The sequence below is a fragment of the Rutidosis leptorrhynchoides genome, chromosome 1, assembly GCF_046630445.1.
Source record: "Rutidosis leptorrhynchoides isolate AG116_Rl617_1_P2 chromosome 1, CSIRO_AGI_Rlap_v1, whole genome shotgun sequence".
Taxonomy (NCBI): Eukaryota; Viridiplantae; Streptophyta; class Magnoliopsida; order Asterales; family Asteraceae; genus Rutidosis; species Rutidosis leptorrhynchoides.
This window is the reverse complement of record NC_092333.1, coordinates 673,997,798-674,019,343: the sequence shown is the minus strand read 5'-3', so window position 1 is coordinate 674,019,343 and position 21,546 is coordinate 673,997,798. Positions and strand designations below refer to the sequence as shown.

Genomic DNA, 21,546 nt, shown 5'->3' with positions numbered 1-21,546 from the left:
ATTTATGACTGATGGACTGTTATGGACAAAAACCAGACGGACATATTGAATAATCCAGGACAAAGGACAATTAACCCATGGGCATAAAATTAAAATCAACACGTCAAACATCATGATTACGGAAGTTTAAATAAGCATAATTCTTTTATTTCATATTTAATTTCCTTTATTTTATATTTAATTACACTTTTAATTATCGCACTTTTATTTATTGTTATTGTATTTAATTACACTTTTAATTATTGTACTTTTTAATTATCGCAATTTTAATTATCGCAAGTTTATTTTATCGCACTTTTATTTATCGCAATTTCATTATCGTTATTTACTTTACGCTTTAAATTAAGTTATATTTATTTCTAATATTTTACATTAGGTTTTAACTGCGACTAAAGTTTTAAAATCGACAAACCAGTCATTAAACGGTAAAAACCCCCTTTTTATAATAATAATATTACTTATATATATTTGTGTTTTTTTAAAATAAAAATAATATAGCGTTAAGCTTTGTTTAAAGATTTTTCCCTGTGGAACGAACCGGACTTACTAAAAACTACACTACTGTACGATTAGGTACACTGCCTATAAGTGTTGTAGCAAGGTTTAAGTATATCCATTTTATAAATAAATAAATATCTTGTGTAAAATTGTATCATATTTAATAGTATTTCCTTGTAAAATTTAATAGTATTTTATACCCCTTAGCTTTAACCATCAGGAGGCCCGGAGGGGAAACAAAGTGATCGATCGTTCGAGACCCAAGGTTTTTAAGGGCCCAATGTTTTATATCTATAGACATAATTAGAGATTTGAGAAACGTGGAAACTAGAGAAACATAACTGAAGTAGCGAAGACGAAGCACAACAGGCTTAAAAATAACGATCAAATGCCCCAGAAAAAGAAGAAATCAAAGTCCACCGCAATGTACCAAGGCTCAAATGGCATTTTTTTTTAAAAATTTATATTATTCATCGTAGCCTAGAGGTTTTTTTTAAATATCATATATTATTCGATATGAACTAAGAACCTTTTTTCACGTCGTTTGAGGTAATTAAATTTCAGAGATGGACCATGTATATATATGGTTAATGAACAAAATTACCCATCTTCTATTTGGGGAACTAAATTTTGCAACCCCATTGGTCCACGTGGCAGCTCCCCTCACATGTTTTTACTGTTCACGCTTTGGCAGCTCTCCACCACACAAAAAAAAAAAAAAAAAAAAAAACCTGGCGTGCTAGGGTAAACAAAAAGCCATATCCTCTCTGATCTTCACCATCTCCTCTGATCCATCACCATCCGATATCTATCATCATACAGAGGGTAAAAAAAAGTCGATCTATCAACTTCTTCGATTGCATATTCTCCACAGGTAACATTCGTTCCTTTTACTTTAGGGTTTGTGTTTTTAATTGTTAAGTTTAATTTACTTTGCTGTTTGATTTAGGATTGGTAAGTTTAGGGTTTCTTTGAATGATTTTGATTTAATTTTGGGGTTTATGTGTTTTGAAAATGTTTATTACCATGTATTTCTAAAAATTGTTTCAGGTGATGATGATTGTTTTTTTAAGTGTTATTCATGCTGTTATTGGAAGTCTTCAAGTTGTTTTCGGCTGTCAATGTTTCCAACGAATTTACGAACTCAAAGAGGTAATGTATCGTGTTAGTTTTTAATGTTGTTATTCATCCCATTTTTCAATTTGATTGTTAAATAAAAGCTCAGTTAGATATATATTGTACGCTTGGTAATGTTAGTTTATGTCTTTCTGAGTTTTGATATGGAATCTTGATGTGAATTTTGAAATTTTTTACTCTTGCAATTCAGTGTATTATATATATATATATATATATTTGGTGATAGAATCTAAGGAATCTGTAGGTTATTTAAAACTGATTTCATTTGTTAATTTTAATTTGACAGCATATTATCCCTAATATTTGTGAGTAACAATTAATTTTTTTTGGGTGCAGGATTCTAAGAAATCTAGGGTTTGTTAGTTCTTAATTTGGTTATCTGTTACGATGTCGATAACTGCGGGTGTGGAAAAGGCTATCCCAGTTGGAAAATCCTTACAAGACGACAATTAATAATCAGGCCCAACACTTTGTGTTTCACTTAGTATTATTATATAAGCCTATAATCTAGAGGTTGAAGCTCTGCATAATTTTTGGACAGTAGCAAAACTTTGAGGTGATTCTGCTTCCTTTTCATTTGTATTTATTGTTTATTATTACTATCTATATTTAAATTTACTTTTGAAATATGTATTTATGCTTTTGTGATTATGATTTTGCAAGTTGTTTATGTGTGCAAGTTACAGTATTAGTTATTTCAACTTTGAGTTTCGGATGGACTTTATGTTGTTTTATTATACATACACCCATTTATGTTATAAGTAGTTTAAACTGAACTATTATGATGGAAATATTGTAGGTTTTCGTTTGCTGAGTTACACAAGAAGGTGAAAGCTGAACGAGAAGCAAAAGATGGTAGTGAAACATAGGAAGATGATGATGTTGTGGAGGAGTTGCGGTAAATTTTTTAGGTTTGTTGTTTTTCAAGATTGTCAAATGTATGTTTAAATTAATTATTGTTCCTGAGTTAATAACTCAGCCAGCTTTTGTGTTGGTGAAAATTATCTATAAATTGAGTTACTAAACCTATGTTGAATTGTAATTGGTGTTCAGGTAATCAGGTGCAGGTTATTAAACATGAAATATATATATAACAGATGAAATTAATAACTTCGTTTGTTGAGATAGGGAACCCGGGAAGAATGTGGACTTTTATGGAACTATTGTTAATGAGCATGAGCTGCTGCTGAGCTCACACCAGTGTGTCTATACAAAACCAGTTGACCTTACGGGAAGTACCCATCGATGGTCAAGATGGTCGAGCTTACTGGTCATACATACTTGAAGAGTTATCATGATGGTGCAGAAGGTTTAGTCGAAGAATGTCAAACAATTTATTATAGTCAATTAGAATGTCAAACATACGATATGTTTTTCGGTAGAGCCCAGACGGGAATGTATGTACTGTTGCATCATCGCCAGTTTGGTAAGATGGGAGTTTCAAGTTTTAACATCCATGGACTTTAAGGTGACGTCCCAATCCGAAGGTGATGTGCTTGCTACATCGAGCCTCTTAAGTGGTTTCATCAACTCGGAGAAAATACTTCAGTAATATTTTTTTATTTAAAGTTTTAGCCTCCTTTTTTAAGTTTAATTAATAATTATGATTAATTATTAATTATAATTATTAATATAATTTTTTAAAACATTGTTTGTTCAGGAGTTGGTAAAGATGCATTTAAAAAAAGCATGTGTGCGTGACATAAGCTTGTGGTCTTCAAGAAAGCTGCTACGACGACTAAGCACGTGGTCTTCAAGCAAGCTGCTAACTATTTTTTTCTTCTAATAGTTAGCTATTAGTTTCTAATTTTTGTTTGGGTAAGTTTATGCTTAATGTCCTGCATGTGTAATTAGCTATACTTAAAGTCCTGCATGTGGTCTCTTTTCTACGATGGTGTGATTAAATTTAGTTTTCTTATATGTTTTCAATTAGGTTGTACACATCCTATTGCTGGAGCAGCCGAGTTATTTTCACTTAATTGTGGTGCTTTTTTCTTCTTTTGGTAATCGTATCTACATAGTCGCTTATTGAGAATGTTGATTCATGCATATGTTTTGTGTTGAAATTATTGACTATTTCATGTGTTTTGACTATAAATGAGGTTGTTGCTTCCTGAAATTATTGATTATTACATCATGTTAAGGTTTTGTTTTTTCCTTTTCAGGTTGTTTTATGAAGATTTGGAAAAGATTTCAAATGGATTATCCAATTAAGACAGGTTTTTCTGGATCTTCGATATTGTAGCTTTAGGATTTGATTTGAATTTTGTTACCGATGGAGGTTTTTCTATTTCATGTAAATGGATTATCAAATTAAGACAGGTTTTTCTAGATCTTCGACATTGTAGCTTGAGGGTCTGATTTGCATTTTGTTACTGATGGAAGTTTTTCTATTTCATGTATTGTTGATTTGTTTACTTGGGTGTTGAACGAAATTTGCAAACAATGTGACATTCCATTTTTAATTCATAATAATAGGGAATCTATGTTGCTCTGTTTTGCAGGTAAGCTTTATGGTTAAACTTCACTCTTATGACGACAAAAACATGATCATATCTTGGCATGGCAATGTTTAAATTGCAGCCATGGTGGCCTGTAAACAAGGTTGTAAAAGTCGCGAGTCGGGGAAGCATCGGTCGAGCCCTAAAAAGGACGCGTCGGCCGAGTTGGGGACGTGTCGGGGACGCATCAGTCGTTGACCAACGTTGACTTTATTAATAATTTCTTAAATATATATTTATATATGTATGAAATAGTTGATTATGTACCATAAGTTTCTTAAATAAGTACTTGATTTAAATACAATCAAACTTCAAACTCAATTAATGTTACCGAGTATATAATCATTAAGGACACAGAGAAAAGAGCGACCCAAAAATTGAAAACAAACCCTAATTTTCAAACATATCACATCCTGATAAAAATATGACTGATTTTGACCTTTTTAACCAACTTTGACCGTCTATGACAGACTTTGACCGAACTTTTAGCTTTGACCATCTTTTGAGTTGTTTTCAGAAAAAACGGGACGGAGAACCCAAAAAAACGACGCATCGGCCGATGTGTCGGCCAAGTCGGCCGACTTTTACAACACTGCCTGTAAATGCGTCACAAATGATCTTTTAAGACTTCTCTTGAGGAAATCAGTTTGTGATGATAAACATATTGTATGTGGGCTGAGTAAGTTGAATAAACACAATTGATTGCTCACAGGTACGTTCTGTATCTATATATTCTTTTTCTTTTTAGCGATCTGATCTGCTTTCACGAACGATTGTTCACAGGTAAGTTCTGTATCTATACTTTCTTTTTCTTTTTAGCGATCTGAGATTTACTTGTATATACATAAGTGTTTTGTTTTAGTTTTGTAGATAAATGTTATATTACTGGCCAACGAAGCATTGCTTCAACGGCATCCCCTCACCTTGTGTGTTGGGGCTGGGGGTTAGGTCATGGGTTCGAGCCTCACTCTGCCAATCCTATTAATTAATCTTCCTAAAATATGGATATCCAGATTGACCCCAGAGGGGTTTTCTCCCGGATCCATTCAGGATTCAAACCCGGTCCGCCTGCCCCTCGGGATGGTTAAAGAATCGGGTTCCTGTAATGCGATTCAGGTTTACTCCCGCACGCGTGTGTGTGTGCAAATGATGAGTGTCGTTGAAATAAATGATACGCTGATGCAAGCTTGCCTTTCAAAAAAAATGTTATATTACTGTTATATATGTTCTGATTTCGTGTATTGATTTGATTTATGTATCAGCTAATATTAAAATCGAGATTCAAGTATGTGTAGATCAGTATATGTATTTGATCTATACAAAAATTTATGATTTATCATCTGAGGATAAGATGTTAGATGGATTAATAGTAATTTGTAGTGCCCCGACCAAATCCATATGGACGAGAACATTACATATGATTACATCGCGAGGTACTTGACCTCTATATGATACATTTTACAAACATTTCATTCACTTTTAAAAGACAAACTTTCATTTCATCGAAAGTTGACAGGTATGCATACCATTTCATAATATCCAAACTATAAATGACCTAATCCGTCATTTACTTAATAATAATCTCTAATGAACTTCAATGACTCGAATGCAACGTCTTTAGAAATATGTCATGAATGACTCCAAGTAATATCCTTAAAATGACCTAATGCACAGCGGAAGATTTCTTTCAAACCTGAGAATAAACATGCTTTCAAGTGTCAACCAAAAGGTTGGTGAGTTCATTAGTTTAACATAAATAAACATTTCCATCACTTTAATAGACCACAATATTTTCATTTCTCATAAATATACGTCTCATGCATAGAGATAAAAATCATTCATATGGATTGAACACCTGGTAACCGACATTCACAATAAGCATAAAAGAATATCCCCATCATTCCGGGATCCTCCTTAGGACATGATATAAATTTCGAAGTACTAAAGCATCCGGTACTTTGGATGGGGCTTGTTGGGCCCGATAGATCTATCTTTAGGATTCGCGTCAATTAGGGTGTCTGTTCCCTAATTCTTAGATTACCAGACTAAAAAGGGGCATATTCGATTTCGATAATTCAACCATATAATGTAGTTTCGATAACTTGTGTCTATTTCGTAAAACATTTATAAAAATTGTGCATGTATTCTCAGCCCAAAAATATAAAGGGTAAAAAGGCAAATGAAACTCACGCATATAAATATTGTAAACAGTTAATAAAGCATTTGCATGTATTCTCAGCCCCAAAACGTAAAGAGTAAAATGGAGCAAATGAAACTCACCATGCTGTATTTTGTAGTAAAAATACATATAACATCATTGAACAAGTGTAGGGTTGGCCTTGGATTCACGAACCTAAATTATTTATATATATATATATATATATATATATATATATATATATATATATATATATATATATATATATATATATATATATATATATGTTGGTCAATATTTATCTAACAAATTAAGTCAAGTCATAGTGTACCACAATCCTAGTGCTCGAGACTAATATGCAAAAGTCAACAAAAGTTAATTTGACTCAAAAGGATTTCCAAAATTTTATACATGATTATTATATAGTTTAAATATCGTCGTTCTATATTTTTAAATATTTTTTAAAAGATTTATTAGAGTAAATAATATGATTCATTTATTAATAAATAAAACTTTATATAAAAATATACTTTTATATATCTTAGATAATAAAATTTATAAAGTTCATTGAATATCATAAAGATGTTATGATATGTTTTATTAAAGTAATTATATTATTTGTATTATATTTTTATTTGATAAAATAACATTGATAATAATAATAAATAAAAGTTGTATTATTTTGTATTAATAATTATTATTATTCTACTAATAATAATAACAATATTTATATTTACGAAAATGGTATTATAACAATATGATAAATCTTATTAATAATGAAATTTTATATTAACAATGATATTCCTATTAAAAATAATAATTTTTGTAAAGATGATATTTTTAATATTAATAATAATACTGTTAATAATAATAGTGATAAAAATAATGAAAAAATGATAATTTTATCTAAATCAATATCTTTAAATTTCATCATGATATTCATACTCATTATTTCCTAATCAATTTGTTAATAATTTTTAAATCGTCTTTTATCGCGTTCATTTTTAATGATAATAATATTAATTATAATAATTAAGTGTTACTAATTTTAATTTTAATTATAATAATACTAATAATAATAAATATTATGATAATGATAATACTAATAACTATTTTAATGATAATAATAATAACAATACTAATTATAACTTTTAACGATAAAAACGATAGTAATAGTAATAAAAATAACAATTTTTAATGATAATACTTTTTATTGAGAATAATAATAATAATAATAATAATAATAATAATAATAATAATAATATTAATAATTAGATAAAAACTAGAACGACGATAATAACGACGATAATAATAATCATTTTTATTAATAATACAAAGTTTCAATTGACAATAACTCCTAACCTATTCATCAAATCCATTCGACATCTAAATGAAATGTTTATAGTTTTTCGCCAGCTTTCCAACGTCATGCATATCTTATATCTTATCTTAACCGCATATGTAACTAATTCAGGATTTAACATAGCCTATCTAACGGTAATATTAAAAGTACAAGCATACATAATCCTATATACTCGAGCACTAGTCAGGGATACACTACTAATAATAATAATATTAATAATAATAATAATAATAATAATAATAATAATAATAATAATAATAATAATAATAATAATAATAATAATAATAATAATAATAATAATAATAATAAAAGTTACAACCTTTGAAGAAAGGCTCAATAAAAAGAATGCAACTGCCGGGACTCGAACTCGCGACCTCTCCTCTACCCATTTACTTCCTAGACCACTTCTTCACTTGTTACTTTCTTGTGTTAATTAGTACATTTAATTACTTAATCTGTCATCATCATCAAACATTATTTCCATCATGGCATTAACATACACATCAACCGATCCTCATTAACCTCAACTCGTTCGTCCCAAAATAGAAAACATAAAACGGGGTTCGGCCCAATACACAATATTTATTTACCCAACTTCACAAATTAGGAGCCCAACAAAAAAAGAACAAAAGCTTACGGCCCACTATAATCGGATTAGCTCCTTTAACAGCTTAAAGAAAAGACCACGATTGAAAAAAAAATCAAATTTCTGTCACAATCAAAGTAAACGGCAACTTGTAGTATATTTATTTATTTTTGTCTAATTCGATGGTCTACAGCACTTGCAGTGACTTTAATCTCCACTAGAATTATTCTATTATTAACTTCAAGTGGGAAACAAAAGGGTGGGATTTCCTTGTACTTGTCGGCCACATTCAAACTTTGTAGTATTTCTTTTCTTTAAAATACAAAGGGTAGGAAGGGTAAGCATGGAACCACGAGGTTTTAGTAACGTAAATATATGGGTTTAAAATAAAGTTGAAGATGATTGTGGTTGTGGGTGGTTTACGGTTGGTGACTGTTGTAAGGTGGTGGTGAATGGCCTCGGTTGACAGGAAACAAAGAGGGAGAGGAAGGTGTGTTGGATGGTTAAATCTATATCCCTTATGTATCTGTATATGTATATGCAAATGTATATATTTGATATTGTGAGGAAAATAATCAAGAAAGGAAACATAGATAGGGATGGTTCGTGTGTGGTTTGTGGTGTTTGCTTGGGGGTTTAGTGATCAAGTAAGAAGGTGTTGATGGGAGTTTCCTTTAAACAAAAACAGATAACCAGGAGCGGCAGTTGCTTCACGTGAGTGTTTGAGGAGGAACAAAAAAATAATTCGATCGAGTATTTGTGACAGGATAAAAATGGCGGGTTTGTTAGGGTGTGCTCACAAGGAAGAAGGGTGAAGAAAAATGTGGTGGTTATTTGAAACAAGAGTTAGATAGATGGATTCCATGTTTGTGTATAATTATATCTATATATAATATGTGATAGTGGGTGGTGGGTTGTTATGTCATGTACACATACACACTAGGCAAAAGAAGTAAATTATTTGCTTTAGTTTTTGGTGGTTTGCTGTATTAGATGAGAAAGAGAAGCAAGTGGTGCTAGTGATTCTTAATATGTAATATATATAATACTCCTTAATAATTACAGATGGTGGCTAAAGAATCAAAAACAATGATATGGAGACAAATAGAAAGTTAATATGTGGCCAACCTTAAACAGTAATCAAATCAGTGAATCTCAAATTTCATTCCCATTTCAATATAATTAATAATAATTATAATATCATTTAAAATATAAACGTGTGAAATTATTAGCCGTCGTTTACTATTGGTTTTATATTTCATTTATGAACTGAAATTCGTGTTTTATTGCTAATCAGTGATAGGTAAAAGTCTACATAATAAAATCCCAAAATATTATATTAATAAGCATATTCATTTCGCTCTTAACCTTTATAAACGTGGTCATAAATTGTAGTCCGTTACTAGATTTCAATCCCAAATAATATAGACAGAGTAGATAAAAAAATTTGTATTCTTAATAAACCTCAATTTTTACAAAATCTATTTACGAACCAACGTTTATTTTTATATCCTTTTGGTTCATATTAAACTTGTTTAATATCAAGCGAGATGACAAACAAGTATTACAATCATTTATTTGTTATAATTCGAAACCCTATATATATATATATATATATATATATATATATATATATATATATATATATATATATATATATATATATATATATATATATATATATATATATATATATATATATATATATATATATATATATATATATATATATATATATATATATATATATATGTTCAATATAAATTATTCATAGATATATTTTAAATAATAATTATTATATATTATTTTATTTTACAATATTAATTCTAATAACTTAATAATATAATATTTCAAATTATATTTCGAATTAATATATATAATTATATTTTTAAATATATATATGTATCTATTTACAAATAGTTGTTCGTGAATCGTCGAGAACAGTCGAAGGGTAATTATGTACAAGAACACAGTTCAAAATTTTTGAGACTCAACTTTACAGATTTTTGCTTATCGTGTCGGAAACATATAAAGATTAAGTTTAAATTTGGTCGAAAATTTCCGGGTCATCACATAATTAAGGAGTGTGTGTTATGTATACAGTCATGCTTTTTATTTGTTTTTACCTTATAATTGTTTCTTGATCAAAGTATGTTACTCATCGTTCCTGCAGAGTTTTTTTTTTGGGGTTTGATGATTTATTTTGGGATAGTTTATGGCAGTACGACTTTAACCCATTGAACATATTTTAGATTGGTTTATATGTATGATTTTGAGTAGGTTTTTACACAATCTCGGAGTGTGTAGTCATTAATTGTTGCTGTTATTTCTGTTTGCAGTATGGCAAGTGTTCACAAGAAGGTTCTCATTTTGATACTCGTCAGTTTGATTCAAAAATGAATGAGTTGTAAGTTTCACCCCTTTTTGTTGCAGCATCTGTGTTTGTTCCTCATTTATGTGATGATTTTGGTGCCATGGGTCTGCTGATAATTTTGCTATTGTTTCTTTTATAGGCTATCTACCGATGTACAAGATTTATTTACATCATATGATGAGGTTTACGATAGTTTTCATGTCATGGGTCTGCAAGAAAATCTTTTAAGAGGCATCTATGCATATGATTAGTACATATATGTTGATGTGTAATTTCGTACTCTAAATTATTAGCTAAATACCTATCGATTATCACACAATACAGGCAACTATAACCAGTTCGTGTAGTAATTAAACAAGTATTTGACCAATTCGTTCCACAGAGAGCAGGTAATTGAAAACTTGAACTATTAATTATTCTAAGATTTAAAAGGGGAGTTTTGTTGTAAAACTGATTAAACGCGAAAGTAAATTAAACTTAACTCAATAAGAAGCAAAGGTATCCACTTAGCTACAATTCCCTAGGCTAGGATTGCTCGGTTAAACTCGTTAAGTAAACAATTACAATGATGCGACACTGTATTTATCTGTCGATTCCTACAGTTTTAGACTAGCAACCTAAGTATGACTGTCGTTAACCTAGAATTACTAACCAATTCACAATGATATTACTCAAGATTATAATCTAACTTAGGTTGGTTTGGTGTCCCTTACAACTTCATAATTATTGCAACTAATTTCAAGCTCAACCACTATACGATTAATTTTATTATCGGTGTCCCTCATAAAATCTCACGTATTCCTAAATTATTCACGTTCAATAATCTAGTAAAAGCTATTAATCAATTTAACTGTCATTAGTTGATCAATAACTTCCGTGATCTAACAATCAATAAGCTTTAATAACGGTGGATCTTAGCTAGACATAAAATTGTGTAATTTAAATTAATTGTCGTTAACCAAAAGATCGCAATCCATCACCTAGGTTCATGTATCTAAGTGAATACTAAATATTTAGCTACTCATGGTAAAGCAAATAACAAATAAATGAGAAGAACAAATAAGCATGAACATTGAATTGAATAAAGAACAAAATAATAAAAGTAATAAAAGTTAATTTAGAGATTAAACTAACCAAACTTGATGTACTAAGTTAAACCCTTGCAAAATAATGTAGAAAAGCTATAAAATTCGTAATAGTAGCTGCTGTGAAAGAAAATTCGTAAATAAAACTGCCTGCCCTAAATTGGGGTAAAATTCGTCTATTTATAGGAGCTGGGAAAACAGCTGAAACCGACCCATGTCGCGATCCGCGACAACCCATCGCGTAACGCGATGCACCAGGACGCGGTATAACAGCCTGAAACGGTCAGATTGCCCTTTTTTCCCATGTCGTGTTCTAATGCACTTCATCACGTATCACGATGACCAAAATGCGATAAACCTCATCCTGAAGCGATGGAAACTGTTTTTTTCACCCGAGGCACGTTTATCTTCAACTCTAACTTCGTTTTGGCTATATCTTCAATAAAAATCAACATTAATGAGCCAACGAACCATATCTTGACACTTTCTTCATTTTGAACTCAAATAACTCGATATCTTAATCAAAGTCTTCAAAATACCAGCAAATAGAACAAGATAACGCCTAAAATATATGTATGAAAATGGCGTTATCAAAATCCCCCACACTTGAACTTTGCTTGTCCTCAAGCAAGTCAATCTCGAACCAATAACTGTACGTATAATCTTCAACAAAATTTCGCAAGATTCAAGCCTTCAAGTCAATCCTCCACAAGCTCTCGTACTCTTCATCTTTTCACGATTAAGCTTATTTCCTCACAAACAATTCCTCACATTCCTGTCACTTATAAAAACAACATACAAACCATCAAACGCACCCCCCTTCTTCCCCCCATTTTCATTCAAACACATTTCAAAAATAATATTCTAAGTGGCCATTATCGCAAACAAATTTTCATAAAACATTTTTTTCTAGGTCATGAATTGAGATGTAAAGACAATTGGGTTAAGAACTCAAACCTCACAAATTTCCACAACTTTTAATTCTCACTACAAACCTTTCATTCTCAAAGTTTAAATTCTTTTCACTTAGCTTCCCCTAAAAATCATATTACTAGGCTTTTAATATCATTCTTTTCTTCGCATCAATCAACCCTTAAGACTTAACTTTCCAACCTCAATAACTAATCACCAATAAACATTCAAATTCCTACACATCGTGTCAAAAGAAACACATTTTCGGGTTATTTCTACAACTGTGTTTGTTTAATGAGGTAGATATAACTCGGATAACAATTGGTGTAAAATGATTACAAATGGTAAAAACAATCTTACGTTATAAGGTTTAGTATTTGTAATCATGACCCTTATTCGCATCAAGATAGCCTACTAACAATATTTAAGGCGCTATTGCAAATACCAATACTTCACAATTTAATCAAAGATCCAGTTATAAATAGATTCATACCTGTGTTTATGTAGGGAAATCCGTTTAACTTTTTAACTCTCTTGATTCCATTTCATGCTGATAATTTCTAAATATGCAAGCTATCCACATACTGGTCACATCTCTCTTATCCAACGTACCCTGCAAAGGTAACTCTCCCCAAGGTCTAGCCTTACTAGGTATTTCCCACATCATGAGCCAAAGGTGATCACTGCTGCATAGGTATGAGATGAGTACTTACAACCAAAACTACCTAAAGATGATCACCTTGCCTTGAGATAGTAACGTCCTTGACCCGTGTAGCAAACCTTCAACCAACCGATCCCAAACCGGAAAAAGGTCTTAGGTGGTTAGGTGATCTAGCACCCCAAAGGATCTATCGGCTCGAGTCTTAGAAACTACTACTTAAACTCGGATCTCATAAGCATTCTTTTTTTTCTTTTTTTTTAACCGTAATACTCTCTTTGAATGTCTTCCTCGTCTTTGATTTGTGACTTTGTAGAACCCGCAATGTATGATGTAGCGGATGGATAATGATGTGATTGATGATGATGAATGATTTGTTGTAGGAAGTCTTTAACTCATGACAATAAGCAATACCATTCACACCATAGTCAGCAACAGTCACCCCTTAAAGGGTCCATTGGAGTTAGAGATTTGTGATTTTTCCTCTTCAAACTTGCATACCTAGCACTTATGAGTATAACACTTCTTTAAGAGAGTCAAAAAGCCATAAACACAAAATATGAAGCCATTTATATAATAATCTCTAATTTAACCATTTTTCTCGCATTTTACCCTAAAGCCCTAAATACCGTTATTCTTCATTTCTTGACACAAATAAGTTGCATTGTCATCTTTGAAACAAATACTAAACTAAATAAAATAAGATTGAATTTTTAACATTTTTAACCAAATTTATCCAACATTTATCCCTCTCAACTTTCACCTTTCATTAATTGTCTTTCCTCAAGCACATATATACTCAAAATTCCTAAGTCATGGTCAAAAAGGTCCATTCATAATTAACAAACCACTAACAATTTGCTTAAAACTAATAAGCCTCACCGGCCAAAACCAAAAATTCCAAGTCAACCCCTAATCACTACGGGTGCTCTCATGGGTAAACATCTCAATTATAACCTTAAAAGTTTAAAAATTCTGACCACCAAGGCAATTAAAACATGCAAACATTTCAAAATACGCGAGAATTTATCTCTCCCCCACACTTAAGATCATGTAATGCCCTCATTTACATGAAATCAGATAAACAAAAATAAATTCGAGAGGACAAAATAGTGAAAAAGGGAAAAGAAAAGAAAAGAAAAACCCGGATTTTTAGATCCGTAGATCGCGGAAACACGGTGCACGATGGCGCTGAACTTACTGCCAGCATAAGAACATCGGCATCCACTCGATCAACAAAACATCATAATCAAGTAAGGTGCTGAACTTAATGCCAGACTTTGAAAAATAATAAAGCACAACCACCGTGGAACCTGAAATGAAAACATACATACCACAAACCATAACTAATGGGGTGGTACCACCACGGTACCGAAACGCCCCATTTAAAATCCAAAGTATTAAGTTGTATGACTAACAATTATAATCATCCTAATTAAGATTACAGTCATCCAAAATAAAAACTAAAAAACGAAATTAAAAAAGTATTGTTTTTCTTGTCACCACACGGTCACCACCGCATCCAATCACCAAGGGTTATACCCTCCATAAGATCCATCATACTGCCAACCATAAGGACCTCCACCACCTGACTGATCTCCCTGGTTACCTGCATCATACTGAGAACTAGAACCTGCTCCTCTTTGTCGGACCATATCCTCCCAAGATGTCTGAGCTGCTGTGCGATCATACAGATGATAAGGACCTGTCGACTCCGGAGTCCATGGAATACGAGTGCCATAAGGAGTAAAGATGGTATTAGGAGAAACAAGCTCCATGTTGTGTCGATGCCAATCGTGATGATACACACTTTCACTAATGCCATATGCAATCTGACTTTCCGAGCGTGCTCGGGTTTCCTCATTATAAAGCTGCATATTACGCATCTGTTCCATTAAATCCTGGTTTGTAAAACGTTGACCCCCGACACCTTGACCCGCATCTTGACCACCCTCGGCCATCTCTTCATCCTCCTCCTGTGCCCCCTGCGCATCTCGGGGACGACGACGTCGAACCCTGTATGGAATAACCTGGCCATGCTCAATAGATATTACTCTTGCTCTTCGAAAAATATTTTCCCCTAACGCAACTGCTTCAGTAATAATTCGCTCCATATCCGATCTATCAATTTCAAAAACCGACGCACTCCTCGTGATAAAGTGACCACCTCTAATCGGGCTTCCCACAAAACGAAGTCCACTACCCTGATGTTTTAAAAAATAAGCCACTCCATAAGCAACCAAAGTAGGTGTCTTGGTTCGGAATTGGTTCACATACGAAAGGTCAGGTAAAGAGACCTTCTCGTTCCCACTTCTTCGATGTGTAATAGTATGCGAAACCATTCGTTGAATTGCACGAAGAGCTAGATCCATGATGTTAACACAAGGACAGTTACTCGGGCTCCATTCAGAATTGGAAGCAATCTCCCCCCAAACTCTTGCTGCATCAAATTCACGAGGATCAATCATATCAATCACCCTTTCAGCACCCCAAAGATAATCTCGAAAACTAACTCGTGTGCGTTCTTCATCGGTATAAATTCCCAAACAAGTAGCCAACTGAAATAATAACATAGAGCGGTTAACCTCACCCAATCGAAAAGTCATAAACGTTGGATCATCAACGTTTTCAGGGTGAAGGTTCATCACATATGTAGCGTAAAATTCAATAACCAACTCCCGGTAAACTACTTCATGAATACCAAAGAAAGCAACCCAATCATTATACACCGCACTTCGCCATTCCAATTGCAAATATTCCATAACCGTAGCATGTAAACCACCTCGGTGTAAAACATTCCAATCGACCACCCGATGCGGTTCAAATTCTTTCCGAATCAATTCTTGAACATCCACCTTTCTTTGCTTAATAACCTCCGATCGACCATTAAACCGTAAATTCACATGTAATTCTATTTGGAAATTGGAGGTTGCGGTTGAACCTCCTGAGCTGCACCGGTTGCAGTATCGGAACTTGAAGCATCCCTAGCATTACCACATCCTCCTGTCTGAAAAACAAACACAATGACAAACAAAAAGATATATCCCAAAGGACATGTTAGCGTTAGCTATAACATGCATTCAAAAATTGTGATGTCTCCGTCAAAACACTTAACGGCTCCGTCACTTGGTCCCACAGCTTGATCATAACTCTATATGAATTTAATAAATAACCTTGCATTCTTTATTTAAAAATGATTTCCTATAAAGGAAACCTACCAAAATGTGTAAGTTTAGAAAAACCATACATTATTACTTAACCAAAAGTTGACCAAAACAAAGTCAACAACATCCACTATTAAATGTATCAAAATAGAATGCAAGTTAATGTTTAACAAAAGCTGCCATCATAAATATGCAGACTCTCTAAGCACAGCGGAAGCAATCAATCATGAACCTGAGAATAAAACATGCGAGTAACTGTCAACAAAAATGTTGAGTGAATTATAGGTTTAATATTGTAAACAATATCTAATTTAAACCATAAAAATTTATCTTTGAAAACATAAAAACTCCTTTTTGGACCACAAAATTATATGCTAGAAAACATATAAAAACATTATTCCATTTTCCGTGAGCCACCTGGTAACCACTTAACCATTTATTTACCCTTACCAAACACAATAAATAATATACACCGAACAAGTGTATCTACAACAAATTACGAAGTACTAAACATTCCGATTATAAATTGCTAGCGCGACTAGCTCGAAATGGGGTTGTCAAACCCGATAGATCTATCCATAGGATTTGCGTTCACTAGTAGAAACCAGTGATTACAGTTACCAGACTAGGGAATATTTTTGTTCAACTCACAATGAATAATTTAAACCAACTTCCACTTGTGTCCAAAATATAAAATAAATTGCATGTATTCTCATTCCAAAAGATTTAAAATAGAAAATGGGACTATAACTCACTTTAATAGTAATGAAGTAACCAACACAATTAAGCGAACAGCAAATGTAGTACAGTGATCAGGAATGATCACAACACCGACCTATAAATAAAGCAGGTCGATATAAATAACTAACTTAGGTCAAGTCTTAGTATGATAGCTATTGTACATGTTGCAAGTAGTCATAGAACAATACTCAATATGCATCGGTTTGATCGGAACAGCTTACGGACACACACTTTCTATTTTTAGAAAGTTTCTATTTTTAGCAGGTTTCCATTTTTGGAAAGTTTCTATTTTTGGAAAGTTTCTATTTTTGGAAAGTTTCTATTTTTGGAAAGTTTCTATTTTTGAAAAGTTTCCAAATTTAGAAAGTTGCTATTTTAGGAAAGTTTATAAGTTAGGAAAGTTTCCTTAATTAGAAAGTCAACCAAAGTCAACTGAAAGTCAAAGTCAACCGAAAGTCAACTCAAAAGTCAACCTTGGTCAAACACGGTCAACGTAAATTTTAAAAGTATAATTTATAGTAATAATATAAGTTATAACGTTTATTAAAGTTAAATATGTCTAATTATGTCATAACATAAGTTTTATTAAATTAAAATGAATTATTAAAGTTAATATAAGTTTAAATGAGATAATTAATATAACATAAGTATTTAATTAATTAATTAAATATTAGTCATAATGTAAGTATTATTAATTAATAATAATTTTTAAATCATATCATAAGTATTATTAATTAATAATGAATTATTAATCATATCATAAGTTTCTAATTATAATTATTAAATCATAAGTATTTAATAATTAAATTATAATTAAATAATAACTAAGTCTTATAATAATTAAATAATTATTTAATCCTTATTATAAGTCTTATTATAATAATCTCATAATATCAGTTTAATACTTATCATAAGTATTTTTCCATTAATAATGAAGTATTATTAATCATATGTTTAATTAAAAAGTTAATTAAATCATAAATATTAATTAAATGATATAATAAATATATATCATAAGTTGTAAATAATAATAATTACTTTTTTTTATCATAAGTAATTAAATGATAATGAAATCCATTATTTATGTCATAAGTTTCATAATTAGTCAAAAGTTTTAAATCAAAAGTTCATCGGGTCGTATCCTGAGCCCCGGGTGTCGGTTTTCGGCGAGCCTTACATATATCTCCGCCTAATCAAACCACCCGACACTTTGGTATACTCAAGAACACACCATGAACATCCCACAAGTCATGATATACAGTCAACACACTACTTGCAACTTCAATTCAATCAAAAACGTGTTTTAGACGTAACGGGTGGTTCGTGGCTCGGATTGAGATGACCCGAACATGAAAATTCGCCCCACCATCAGTCCTAACAGACCAAAACACCCTAAAGTCACCAAATATGGTCACAAAGTCGGACCAAACCTGGTTCATACCAAAATCACATTTCAATCTTAACAAAATACCATTTTGATCATAATTAGGGTTTCGGGAATCGAAACGACATGAATCCGGAGTCTAAAATTAATGTCTTGATGAGAGGAAATCATCTAGATACTTTATTTTAACTTTTATAAAAGTCACCAAGTCAGAAACACACGAAAAAGCTGCTGTCCCAATTATATCAAACCGAAAACATATATTTACGAGTAATTCTATGCATACAAACACCATTACAATAACAATTAATCATCATACTATTAAAATAGACATCAAATACAGAAAAATAAAGAAAAATTAAAAGTTCTAGGGTTAGGGTTTATACCCTAATCAAGAAACAATTGGTATGATCGCGTAGAGAACGGAACGAGGAACGCGTTGGTGTTAATTGATTGATGATCCAAGTAATAAAATTGGTTGATGAAGATGATGTTGTGGGATGATGGTGCCTTTGCCAAAGGGAGAAGGAAGAGGGAGGAGAGCAAATTAAATTTAGGTTTTTAATTAAAAGTGGAAGTGATAAAATTAAAATGCCAAAAAAAAGAAAATGGGGAGTATTACTCCCTCCCCCTTGGAATTTTGGCTGAATAGGGGTGTGTGTAGTGGGACCCACTAGCCCAAGTTGCTAAGTGATTAATTCCCGATGGCCTGAAAGCCCGAACGAGTCCCGAAATGCGAAAACGCACTTACGCGATTAAAAATCCGGAAAGATAATAAACGCGCGACGAAAAATAAATATAAATACCCTATATAATTATATGACCTTAAAATATCATATTTAAAATAATTAGGATTTAAATATCCCAAAAATGCGAACGTTGGTTTGAAAACCGAAAAGATTCGCCGGACAGAAATCCGCGACACGTAGAAACGTACGATTTAAAATATGAATACAAATATTCATTTAACACATAATAATTAATATATTATTACAAAAGTAATAATATAGGTCATAGAAATGACGTGGCGCGAATAACAGTTAACGGTCATTAAATAATTAACGGTAAAAGATAACGGAAAAAGTAGGGTCGTTACAGTACCTTCCCGTTACGAAAATTTCGTCCCAAAATTTAAGCAGGTGCAGGGGTTTCCTCGTCATTTGGGAACAAATGCAGGTACTTCTGCCTCATCTGACCTTCACGCTCCCAAGTGAACTCGGGATCGCGCTTGGCGTTCCATCTAACTCGAACAATAGGAATTCTACTCTGCTTAAGAGTCTTAACCTCTCGATCCATAATCTCGACAGGTTCCTCAATAAAATGGAGTTGTTTATCAACATGAAGTTCATCAAGAAGAATGGTTTCATTGACCTCGGCCAAACACTTCTTCAAATTCGATACATGAAAACGTTATGAAATGCGCTAAGCTCTTGTGGCAATTTCGAACGATAAGCCACGGGTTCAATTCTTTCGATAATCTCAAATGGTCCAACAAGACGAGGACTCAACTTTCCCCTTTTACCAAAACGTATCACACCCTTCCAAGGTGAAACCTTTAACATAACATGGTTACTGACCTGAAATTCAATATCGTTCCTTCACTTATTGGCATAACTCTTTTGCCGATTTCTGGCGGTTCTCAATCTTTCTTTAATCTGTACGATTTTCTCGGTAGTCTCATGAATAACTTCTGGGCCTGTGAGTTGAGCATCCCCAACCTCATTCCAACAGATAGGAGACCTACACTTTCTACCATACAGAGCTTCAAACGGTGCAGCTTCAATACTTCCATGATAACTATTATTATAAGAAAATTCAGCCAATGGAAAGTATCTATCCCACCCATTACCAAAATCAATCACGCATGCTCGTAACATGTCTTCCAAAGTTTGAATGGTCCTTTCACTCTGACCATCCTTCTGCGGATGATAAGCGGTGCTCATATCCAATTTAATTCTCAAAGCTTCCTGTAAAGGATTGCCAAAACCTCGATATAAATCGACTGTCTCGGTCTGAAATAATAGGTACAGGAACACCATGTCTAGAAACAATCTCCTTCAAATACAAACGAGTGATCTTCTCCATCGAATCCATTTCCTTAATCGACAAAAAGTGAGTTGACTTAGTGAGTCGGTCAAGAATCACCCAAATGGTATCATAACCACCCACAACTCTCGGTAACTTCATAATAAAGTCCATCGTAATACCTTCCCACTTCCACTCGGGAATTTCAGGTTGCACCAAAAGTCCTGACGGTTCTGATGTTCAGCTTTAACCTTAGCACAGGTCAAACACTTAGCCACATACGTAGCCACATCAGCCTTCAAATGAGGCCGCCAATACAACTCCTTAAGATCATGATACATCTTTCCTGAACCAGGAATGAATAGAGTACCTAGACTTATGAGCCTCATCTAAAACAAGTTATCGCATATCATCAAACTTCGAAACCCAAAGGCGTCCCGTAAAATACCGAGTACCATCGGTTCGTACCTCTAACTGTTTACTCAAGCCTCGGACCTTCCCGTTACAAAATTCTCCTCCTTCAAGGCTTCTTGTTGTGGCTCAAGAATCTGCCTTGCGAGGTTTGTTCGAATTGTCATATTCAAGGCCCTAAACCTGCGAGGTTCAGCCCCTTTCTTTATGACTTAACGCATCAGCCACAACATTGGCCTTTCCCGGATGATATAAAAGCTCACAATCATAATCATTCAATGTCTCAATCCATCTTCATTGCCTCATATTCAACTGTTTCTGATCAAGGATTTGTTGAAGACTTTTGTGATCGGTGTACACCGTATTTTTGACCCCAGAAAGATACTGTCTCCAAATCTTAAGCGCAAACACAACAGCTCCCAATTCTAAATCATGGGTTGTATAATTCTGTTCATGAATCTTTAACCGTCGTGCCGCATAGGCAATGACTTTCTTTCACTGCATCAAAACACAACCCAAGTCTCGGCACGAAGCATCACTATAGATAAC

General features: G+C 32.7%; 1 long non-coding RNA gene across 2 annotated transcripts; it reads left to right on the top strand.

Moving 5' to 3' along the window:
- The first annotated feature begins 2,432 nt into the window (after positions 1–2,432).
- On the top strand, positions 2,433–4,229 carry LOC139885956 (uncharacterized). Of its 2 annotated transcripts, none has more exons than XR_011772174.1 (3): positions 2,433–2,546; positions 2,764–3,453; positions 3,801–4,228. It is a non-coding gene; the product is annotated as an uncharacterized lncRNA (long non-coding RNA). The 2 variants fall into 2 exon arrangements; XR_011772173.1 differs by having other exon boundaries at positions 2,439–3,453; positions 3,801–4,034; positions 4,140–4,229.
- The last annotated feature ends 17,317 nt before the right edge of the window (positions 4,230–21,546 follow it).